The 9463-nt window shown below is 46.4% G+C and overlaps 1 non-coding gene across 1 annotated transcript; it reads right to left on the bottom strand.

Annotated features, from left to right (window-relative positions):
* Positions 1–5486: 5486 nt before the first annotated feature.
* On the bottom strand, positions 5487–5558 carry TRNAC-GCA. The gene has a single exon. It is a non-coding gene; the product is annotated as a tRNA-Cys (tRNA).
* Between the last annotated feature and the right edge of the window lie 3905 nt (positions 5559–9463).

Here is a 9463-nt window from a genome sequence, read left to right as displayed (position 1 = left end):
TCTTGTCAACAGGTCATTTGACCTCCAACAGAGCCTCAGGACGTTAAATTATGGGTAAGTGAAATTTTTATGAGACAAGGTGGAGACTCTGAGAGTTAAAAAGATTTTCAACACTTATAGAAGAAGCCAGACATTCTCCCAATATTTCGCTTTCTACAGGTTCATTTCTATCAACATACAGATGAGACTGTTCTTTTCTTCATCTTTTATAGAGAAAGCTTTCTCTATAAAAGCTATACATTTATAGCTGTAACTTTATAAAAGAGTCACTTTATAGGAAAGAAACCTGTTGGACACCATTTTCACCGAGTGATGATGGTCACAGCACGTGATAAGCCAACATGATAAGTCACATTGCTATCATACACACAAACGATCTAATCAAAAGGGCGCTTTGTCACTGGAATGTTCTTCCTTAAAACCCGTAACCCCAGTTGAATCGTAGAAAACCTTGCTGTGCTGTGCTTAGCCTCTCATTCGTGTCTAACTCCTTGCGATCCCATGGACTGTAACCCGCCAGGCTCTTTTGTCCATGGGATTTCTCAGGCAAGAATACAGGAGTGGGTTGCCATTTCCTCCTCCAGGGAATCTTCCTGACCCAGGGATTGAACCCGTGTCTCCTGCATTGGTGGGCAGATTCTTTATCACTGAACCACCTGGGAAACCCTGTTGATGCCACACCAAAGTTAATTTCTTAGTTTTGACAAGTATACCATGGCTTTGTAAGATGATAACATTAGGGAAAGCTGGGCCAACAGTATACCAGAGCACTCTGTAAACAAACAAACAAATCTTCCTGGCAGTATCAAGCGTTTGGTAACTGTGTGGAGCAACTGGAACTTACACATCGCTGATTAGAATGTAAAACTAAATAGTCATTTTGGAAGACATTTTGGTAATTTTTTAATTAAATTAAACATACATTATGATATGACCCAGCAATTCTATTCCTAGATTTCTATCCAATAAAAGTGAAATTCATGTCCAAACCAAGACTTACATGCAAATATTCATCATATCTTTAATCACAATAGCCAAAAACTGGAAACAATACAAATGTCCAACAGCAAGTGAATGGAAAGTCAAGTGTGATATATCCATACAATGGAATGCCACTTAACGCTATAAAAGATGTTACGTCTCAAAAACATGCTGAACAAAAGAAGCCAGACTCAGGAGTACACCCTGGATGATTTAACTTGTATGAAATTCTAGAAAGGGCAAAACTAATCTCAGTAACAGAAAGCCGATCAGTGGTGGCTCCCCTGGTGGCTCAGTGGTAAAGATCCCTGCCGGTGCAGGAGACACGGGCTCGATTTCTAATCTGGGAAGATCTCACATGCCGTGGAACAATTAAGCCCGTCCGCCACAACTACTGAGTCCGCCACAACTACTGAGCCTGTGCTCTAGAGCCTGGGAGATACAAACTACTGAGCCTGTGCGCAGCAGCTACTGAAGCCTGTGCGCCCCAGAGCCTGTGCTCTGCAATGAGAGAAGCCACCACAGTGAGAAGCCTGCACCACCACTGGAGAGTAACCTCCGCTTATTGAAACTAGGGGAAAGTCCACGCGGCAAGAAAGACCCAGCATAGCCAAAAATGAGCAAATAAAGTTACTAAAAAGAAAAAGGAGGCAGATCAGTGGTGCTGGGGATTGGGGCAGTGATGGTGAGAGGGATTATAAAGGGGCACGAGGGAATTTTGAGGGGGTGATGGAAGTGTTAGACCTCTTTGTTGCAGTGGTCACATGGATACATATATCTGTCAAAACTCATTGAACCATATACTTCAAATGTAAATACTTAAGTGTAAATTATGCCTCAACAAACTTTTTTTTTTTTTTTTGGCTGTGCCACACATCTTATAGGATCTTAGTTCCCTGACCAGGGACTGAACCCTGCCCCTGGTGTTGAAGGCCCTCAGTCCTAACCACTGGACCATCAGCGAGTTCCCTGAAGTTGATTTTTAAAAGAAGCTTTCTCTTGACTACATTTACCCTTCCAGCTACCCTTCTGCAAGACTTCTGAAGGTGTTTGTACTCAGTGTCTCCAATTCTGTCCCACGTAGTCTCTCTTAAGTCTATACACCAGTCATGCTTCTGCTCCCTGGAAACTGCTCTCTATGAATGCAGTGACCTCCATGTTGCTAAATCCAGTGGTCAAATCTCATTTCTCAGTCACATCTTACTTGACTGTCAGGAGCATTCTACACAGTTCACACCTTTTTCCTTGAAGCACTTTTTCCCTCTGGATTCCAGGACGTGCCAGTCTCTTCGTTTTCCTCCTACCTCACTCCTCCTCAATCTCCTTTGCTGCTTCTCCTTATCTTCTGAACCTTTTATCGTTGAGGTGTCTTGGGATATTCTTCTCTGTACTCACTCTTCAGATGGTCTCCTTGAGTCTCAAGGCTTTAAACTCCACCCATATGCTGAGAAATCCAAATCTGTGTCGGCAGTCCTGATCTTTCTCCAAATTCTAGACTCATCATTTTAACTGCCTACTTGATATTTCTATTCGGATGCTGAACAGACATGTCAAATTCAACATCTTCAAAACTAAACTCTGGGTCTTCTCACATAAAACTGCCCATGTACAGCCTTTCCCACCTTTGTGGATGGCCTTGACATCTAATCTTTTGCTTGAATAAAAAACCCAGGAATCACCCTTGACTCTTCCTCCTCCCATTGACTCTACATTGAAAACATAATCTGTCTATTCTTCATCAAGTTTGTTGCTACTACCCTGGTCCAAGCACCATCACCTTTCATCTGGACTGCTGAAGTAGACTCCTAACCCTCCTGCCTCCACTCCTGGCTTCCTCTACTCTCTTCTCAATGCAGCAACCAGAGGGACCCTGTTGAAATTTAAGTCAGAGCAATGTTATTCAAGGCTTCCCTGACAGCTCAGTTGGTAAAGAATCTGCCTGCAATGCAGGAGACCCTGGTTTGATTCCTGGGTTGGGAAGACCCACTGGAGAAGGGAAAGGCTACCCACTCCAGTATTCTTGGGCTTCCCTCATGGGTCAGCTGGTAAAGAATCCACCTGCAATGCAGGAGACCTGGGTTCAGTCCCTGGGTTGGGAAGATCCCCTGGAGAAGGGAAAGGCTACCCACTCCAGTATTCTGGCCTGGAGAATTCCATGGATTGTATAGTCCATGGGGTTGCAAAGAGTCGGACACGACCGAGTGACTTTCGCTTAACTTAATGCTATTCAAAATTCTATCATGATTGTCTCAGAATAAAAGCCAGTGTCCTTGGAAATGACCTGCAAGGCTTTGCCTGATCTGCCCCACCAGCTTATCCTGTGATTTCATCTAATACGCTCCCTCTTGCCCATTCCTCTCCAGGCACGTTGTTTGTGTGTTTAGCTATTTCTTGAACACGCCCTGCCCACCTCAGGGTCTTTGCTCTAGCTGTGTTGTCTGGATGCTCTAGTGGCCAACGTCCTTGTCTCCTTCAAATCTTTGCATACGGATTTGTTCAAACCTCACCTTCTCAAGGAGACCTGCTCTGACCATGACATTTAATACTGCAACCCGCCCCATCCCCAGCACTTATTTCCTTACTTTGCTCTATTTTTTCCTTTGTTTCCACAGCACTTACGACTTTCTAATATACTCTTCAATTTGTTCACCTATTTTGTTTCCTTCTTATTGCCTGTCTACTCAAGGGCAGGGATCTGTTTTGTTCACTGCTGTATCCCAAAGTCCTGGAACAGAGCCTGCCACATAGAAGCCGCCCCATAAATGCTTGTTGGGTAAATTAATGACGTTTCTCCAGAGGAAGCAAACCTCCTACCCCAGACTTATCCACTCAGATCTGACCAGGCTGAATCAAGAGACTGCAAGGAAAAGATGGGTCTGGGGGATCCCAGGCCATGTTAGGACTGAGAAAATTGAGGGAGGCTCCGGACTCCTCCTGTTTTCGGTTGTGCCCTAAGATCTCAGATCGAGTAGCACCTTGTTGGGGCTGCTGCTGAGTTCTCAGAGCCACTGCCCACTTCCTAGGACCGTATCTCCTGGGAACCTTCCCAGGATCAGAGACATTTGTGTACAACAGCATAGGGCTGGAGGAGAAGGGGACGGCAGAGGATGAGATGGTTGGATGGCATCACTGACTCGATGGACATGAGTTTGAGCAGACTCTGGGAGTTGGTGATGGACAGGGAAGCCTGGCATGCTGCAGTCCATGGGGTTGCAAAGAGTCAGACACGACTGAGCGACTGAACTGTACTGAACAATCCAGCGCTGTAGCCCAGTGTGGATACTGAGTACTTGAAATGTGGCCGGTCCAGATAGATGGGTGTTGAAAGGGTAAAATTTCAAAGACTTAGGGCAAAACAGAATGTGACATGGCTCATTAATATTTTTTAATATTGATTCCATCTTACTTTTTGAGATATACTGCATTAAATAAAATATACTATAAAAATTAAGTTCACCTGTTTCTTATTACTTATCAAAAGTATGGTTACTAGAAGATTTAAAATTCCTTCAGTGTCTTGCACTGGGTTTCTATGGGAGAGCCTGATCTGTGAGGAAAAACTGCTGATGTCTAGAAGTCAAATCCCACGAGCTTGAAAATCCACATTTCCTAAATGCAAGCTGATGGTCCCTTTATTTCGAGTCATCAAGAGATACAGCAGGATTCCATTAACACAAAGGCCCCTTCAGGATTTGACTACTTGGGTTAATGGGGACTTTTGAAGAAGCTTGGCTTTGTTTTCATTCTTCTACCATCTGGCAATGCTTTGCCTGAGGGGCCAAAAGCCCTCCCAGAGACGGACTTGGCCTCCCCCTTGGTTCCTCAGGTGGTTATTGAATTTCCACACGTCCAGGAATCAGGCAGAATGGGAGAGCACTGGAAGATAGAGGGCGGGCTCCCAGTCCTGTCCCAGAGCCCCTGCCCTGACCAGGTGGCTTGGCGGGAAACCGCTGTGCCCGGGGCAGTGTCGAGGCCAAGGTGGCCCCACTTATGCTTGCAGGATGGTGGGCACTGGGGGCTGACCTGCTTGGGCACCCAGGCCAGCAGGTACTTGCGGCCCAGGTCTTAGGCCAAAAGAAAGGGCTCTGGGTAATCAGCATGAATACAAGGGACCTGGTGCTGCTGGGAACTGAGTCTGAGATGGAAATATGAGCCTGTGAGCAAGGGTCAGGAAAGACCAGCTCCCACAGCCTGGGGACATTGTGGAGGCCCGGCCCCAGAAAGGGGTGCCCCAAAATGGGGTCAGGGTGACAAGGAAGACAGAATGAGGGGCTCAGTGTCCTGGGGACCTGGCACCAGGTGGACGCAAGGATGGAAGGAGGGGCTGGGTTAGGGAGACTTTCTCATGTCTTCCAAAAATCTGTGAAAGTGAAAGAAAGTGAAGTTGCTCTGTTGTGTCTGACTCTTTGTGACCCCATGGACTGGAGCCTACTAGGCTCCTCCGTTCGTGGAATTTTCCAGGCAAGAATACTAGAGTGAGTTGCCATTTTCTTCTCCAGGGGATCTTCCCGGCCCAGGGATTGAACCCGGGTCTTCTGCATTGCAGGCAGACACTTTACCATCTGAGCCACCTGGGAAGGCCCACCCCCCTGCCGGCTGTAATTTTGCCATATTGTTTTTATATAATTGGAGAGAGAGGAGTGAGGAAAGATGGTCAAGGAAAGGCAACGTTTCTTGGACACTTGGCCTTGTATATAAGCAATCTGCCCCCAGCCTTGCCTGGCTGTGGTCATTCCCCCCTGACCCAGGGCTGGGGATCTGGACTGGGAATTATCCTCTTCAGTTTCTCATGAAAAGCAAAATAGGATTTCATCCTCTATTTATTCCCTCTTTCTCACTGTGCCAACGGTAGGCTAAAAAAGAGAAAAGGATATGAAGAGCAGAAAAGGATTCACAAGAGATTGTAAGGCTGGAAAGTGTGTAAGAAAGGAAAACAAGATAATGAGATGTTGTTTATAATTTGCTTTAACAGCAACTCAGAAACGCAGGTCAACCACTTACGAGAGGGAAGTGGGCTGCTTTGTGTGAGATACTCCAGGGATGGACTGGCAGGAGGCGATTTAGGGTGGGACCAGGGAAACCATGTCCCCAGCCAATCCCCCACTGGGTTACGGGGTCTCCTCAGTGGAGAGGGGTTGCTGGGGGTCTTGCCCAAAGCCCAGAGGAGCAGGGACTGCCGGTGGCCAAGGCCAGGGTGAAGGGCCCCCTCTTGGAGCTCTTCTTCCATCCTCAAATCACTGTCTGCCCGTGAATGCACTTTCATCAGCTGCAAACTGTATTTATGGTTTCTTGGAATTTTCCGAATGAAGTAACTATTTTCTCCAGACCGTTTTCTTCTCAACTGAAATCGGATCCCCACTGTCCATGGAGACAAACAAAACAGCATGACATCACCCACCAGGGAGTGGTCACTTCAGACGCAGTAGCAGCTTCTTATTCAACATCAGATGGATGTGATTTGCCTTAGGGAGGTCTTCGCATCCTGCCCTGCCAGAGGAAGAAATGGTCCCCTGAGCTTGCCTTGAGGAGCCGGGAGGAAGGGGGGAGGCAGGTGCACAAGGCAGGCTGCAGGGTGGGCCTGGACAGGCAGGGCCTGGCAGAGAGATCGCCCTGCTTCCTCTCTAACTGCAGAGATGCTCCTTGGGAAGTCATCACGGGATTCGCCCCACCTGCCAGGGACACCAGCTCGTGTCCCTCCTCTTTCAGAGTCCAATGCTCAGGGGACGGCAGCTGGGCGCAGAGAACACTGACCTGGATTCAGCTTCTGTTTTGCCTTGCAGAGTTTCTGAGCCTATTTCCCCCCTCTGAAAAGGTGGGGAGGGTAAAAAAAAACAAAATCCCCGTTCTGCTCCCCTACAGGGATGCTCTTGGACCAAACGAGAGAGGATGAATCTGGAAAGCAGAAGGCATATTGCCCTGTTCTTGCCCTCAGATCTCACAACACTCACACGGTGGTGAGCTGTAGCTGGGGGGATTGGCAGGGGCACGGATCCACGTCCTCTTGAGCTGATAATGAAGGTACTATTTAATGAAAGCTCAAAGAAGAGCGGGAGGCTGACCGGTCGCTTGGTCACTCCGGCACCCGGTCACTCACCGCTTGAGGGCCTGACCAGTCACCGGAGAACAGAGGTAGTCCTGTCTCTCCGCCCGCAAAAGCTTTTTAAAGTATAGCTCCGGGCTGCCACAGTTCTAGGTAGCAGTTGGCCTAAAGGGGAAGCAATCACATAATTATGCTAACGACTGAAGAGTTATTGCCCACCAGGCCCTGGGCTGAGCCGCTCACAGGCACTGTCTCCTTCAGCCTCTGGTTAGGGTTACTATTCTCAGCTAACAGATGAATGGGGCAGGGAAAGGGGGATGGTAACCTGTCCGAGGCCACTCCAAGCTAATTGTGGGCTTAGGATCCAAACCAGGGCTGTCTGACTTCAAGGCCCAGGTGTTTAACCACCATACCATTCTGTCTCCTGGTCACACACAGAAGCTGTCTGTGGAAAGCGGTGCTTTATTTTGTTTTCATGTGAAGCTGGGAAATGGTCAGGCAGGGAGACCAAGTTGGGTGTGTGTGTTTCCCTTGGGTGCCGAGGGTGGGGGCACCTCCCTCCTTTCATATCCATCGTTGCCCCTCAGAAGCACCATGTTGACCTTCTATAACAACTTAATTTATCCAGAAATCAGGAAATGTCTGCACATGCTCTAAAAGGCTGACATTAAAAATAAGTTGACAATCCATATTTATCCCACTGCTGAGAATGCATGAGCAGTTGGAAGCCAGTCAATCCTAAAGGAAATCAACCTGAATATTCATTGGAAGGATGGAAGCTGAAGCTGAAGCTCCAGTACTTTGACCACCTAATAATATGAAGAGCCGACTCACTGAAAAAACCCTGATGCTGGGAAAGATTGAAGGCAGGAGGAGAAGATGAGATGGTTGGATGGCCTCACTGACTGAACAGACATGAGTTTGAGCAAACTCAGGGAGACGGTGAAGGACAGGGGAGCCTGGTGTGCTGCAGTTCATGAGTCTCAAAGAATTGAACATGACTTAGCGACTGAACAACAACAAAGCCAGTGAACCAGTGTCAGGCCACTGTCTGGGTCATTAGGACTCCATTTAAGATAATAAAGAATTTCAATTAGCAGGAGAAAAAAGGTTCAGCCACATAATTTTAGAACAGGAATAGTTTCTTTCTAAAAAGAATAATCCTCTTGATTTAACAGAAGTTGTATTCCCTGTAGTCAAGAGGTTGACTTCCCTGGCAGTCCAGTGGTTAAGGCTCCACCTTCTGATGCAAGGGACATAGGCTTGATCCCTGGTCAGGGAACTAAGATACTGTGTGCCATGTGGCACAGCTGGAGGGAAAAAAAAAAAAAAGCTGTGTTTTGAGCAAGATCAGATGTTTAGCTTGCAGCAAGAGAATCGTGATTTTGGAGAGTGGGAGGTCCCTTCTACTCATGGCTTTCTTTGAGTGAGGGCCAGAGAACAAGATCATTACTTGCCTTCTGAGTCTCAATCTCTCTTCCAACTATAGCTCAAGATGTGGGCAGGGCAGTCCTTAGCAAAGTCTAAGGTTTATCAGAAGGGAAATAAAAGAGCATTGCTTCCTTGCGTTGGAGGCTGGGGCTGCCACTTTCTATAATGGGAATTTCAGAATGGCTGAAGGTTAATGAAGCATCTAATGTGTTCCCATTTCAGACTAACACATGTATTTTGAAGATCCTAAGAAGTATAGGAAGTACAGTATAGAAGTATAGGGTTTCTAGGCTCAGCCATTAAAACATGTTTGTAATTAGGCAAGATGATGTCTTGACAGCGCCAATGTCATCACAGATACAAAAACCAGGAGAGAAAAGTCTTCTGCTTCCTAAACAGAAACCAAGCTCAATTAGAATGAAAACATAAGCTTCGACATTCTCATTTCCAAGTTACAATCAAGAGTACTTCTTTTTTTTTTTTTTTTTTCAAGAGTACTTCTAACAGAGGAATCCCTTATAAAGAATTTAGCAAATGTGGTCACCAACATCTGGATCTTTTCTCACAGAACTCAGTGGAAATCACCCTCTTGAGTCTTACAGGGTGTGCATTTGAAATTTTAAAATGTCACAGTTGGTTATAAAGGTACTTCCTTTCCCAGTGTATACTGAGATGGGACAGTTCAGAGGTTATGAGCTGAGATATTTCCCTTCTCCCTCTCAGTGGAGAGGTCTCTGGATTCAACCGACAGCTGAAAGGCTCTTTCACCAAGGAGGAGCTACCAGAGCAATGAGATGATGCATGGAAGGTTCTATAAGGCCACTGATATGAAAAATAATGGATGGGGGTTGCACTTAATAAAGCAGTTGTTAAAGCTGCCTCACCAAGTCAGAAACTGCATAATACTATATAGATCATTTCCTCATAAAAAGTCAGTCAATAAATCACAGAATTTATTCTGCTGAGAGAAAAGAAGAAGTAACTTGTATTGAGTCCCTATAAAGTACTAGG

The sequence above is a fragment of the Bos indicus x Bos taurus genome, chromosome 14 (assembly GCF_003369695.1).
Source record: "Bos indicus x Bos taurus breed Angus x Brahman F1 hybrid chromosome 14, Bos_hybrid_MaternalHap_v2.0, whole genome shotgun sequence".
Classification (NCBI taxonomy): Eukaryota; Metazoa; Chordata; class Mammalia; order Artiodactyla; family Bovidae; genus Bos; species Bos indicus x Bos taurus.
This window is presented reverse-complemented; position numbering and strand designations above follow the sequence as displayed.